The sequence below is a fragment of the Arachis ipaensis genome, chromosome B03 (assembly GCF_000816755.2).
Source record: "Arachis ipaensis cultivar K30076 chromosome B03, Araip1.1, whole genome shotgun sequence".
Classification (NCBI taxonomy): domain Eukaryota; kingdom Viridiplantae; phylum Streptophyta; class Magnoliopsida; order Fabales; family Fabaceae; genus Arachis; species Arachis ipaensis.
In genome coordinates this window covers 128,463,167-128,465,117 of record NC_029787.2, presented here as the reverse complement: position 1 = coordinate 128,465,117, position 1,951 = coordinate 128,463,167, and positions in this window count along the sequence as shown.

The following is a 1,951-nucleotide window of genomic DNA, read 5'->3' as shown; positions in this document are numbered from 1 at the left end:
CCGTTAACATTACATTACCTTGATACCTTCTTATAAGCTAGCATGTGAAAATATTCAAATTTTCAAGACTCCAACCATTATTTGATATAGTAAAATTCACTTGGAAAAATATAATAAAAACCAACTCTTTTCTAAAATTAAAGTATAACTATAATCAATACTAATATGGTCTAATAACACTAAATATTTAAATCAATACAATTAATACAATATTATGCATTATATAGTCTAAAACCTTATGCATTTTAAAGGGTTAAGTACTGTTTTCGTCCCTAAGGTCTGGAATGAAAATCAAATTCGTCTCCCGACAAAAAAAAATCATCTCTAACGTTACAAAACTTTATAAAATCGTCCTTTTATTCATAAATAAAATTTTTCGAATAATTTTACCTTTAAACAAAAATAAAAAAATCATCCCCCATAAAACAGGCTGGATGTGTATATCTATGATTATCTGATGAAGAAGCAGTTGCATGCTTCTGCCAGGGCATTTCAGGCGGAAGGAAATGTGTTGACCGACCTGTTGGTAAGTTAATAAGACCCTGTTGTTATATATATGCTCATGATGCAATGCTGTTTCAATTTGTTGAATTTGACTTATACTTCCAGCAATATAGATGCGCCTAGTATATTGCAAGGACTGATCAAAAACACTCAGAAGCAGCAGCAATTTATAGCAAGGTAGAAGTTTGCTTTTTAATAGACCTTAATTAATTTTTCCTGATTCTTCTGGGATTTACTTTAATATCCTGCAAATGCAGCTCTATATGTAGAGATATGCTCAGCAGCAGGAACAAGAGGAGCAACGGTAGCAACAGCTTAGGGCTCAGCTTGTTAGGAAAAATCAAACAAAACTAACACAGAATCAACCACAACAAATTTCACAAAAAATTCAGAAGTTTTATAAAAAATTCAGTTCACAAACGAAGAAAATAAATTCCATAACAAATTCAGATATTCCACAACAAATTCAGAATCACCAAGCAAAAAATTTAGATATTCCACAACAAATTTCACAAAAAATTCAAAAATTCTACAAAAAATCTAATTCACAGAAGAAGAAGAAGATAACGGCGGAGCTTGAGGCAGCAGATCTGATGCCACCGAGCAACGACGACTCGCGGACAGCAGCGACACCGGAGCTCGAGTACAAGACAGCAGCGGCAGAACTCAGGCCTCGGGGAGAGAAAGAACGTCAGCAACACAGTGAAGAGAACGGCGGTGCCAGCAGACAAGCAGGAGAAGGGAACGGCGGAGCTTGAGGCAGCAGATCTACCGAGCAACGACGACTCGCGAGAATAGCCACTCAAGGTCGGGACGATTTTGATTTTCACCCCAAACCTTAGGACGATTTCAGTACTTAACCCCATTTTAAACATAAAATATTAACTTATAGTCTGATAATAACTAATAACACAAAATATTAAGGTTTACAATACTTAAATTCCACATAAGAATAGCCATCATCCATCACTAATAACACAAAATATTAATTATGTATGATGACCGGGCCACCGGGCCGATTTCGGGTGATCCGAGCCATGGCTCGGACCCGACCCGAAATAATGACCGGGTCTATTCTTGAGATCCTTACTCGATCCTAAACCTGGTAAAATCACACCAAATTAGTCCTTAAAGTGTTCAGGACCGGACCGAATCTTTGGGCCATGTACACCTCTAATTTAATAGAAGAAATTATGCAAATTTTTATATTTAAATTAAATAAATAAAATATTTTTTTAAAATATGTAAGACATGAATTGATTTTGTAATATGGCGCACATTTTCTTCGAAACGTGTATAATACCAATCGAAAAAATTTAAATTTTTTAAATTTAGTAATAAAAAAAGTTTAGCTTATAAATTAATACTTATGTTATTATGTTTATAGATTATAATATATCAATTTAGCTATGTTATTATATACATAGTAAATTTATTATTTAACAGA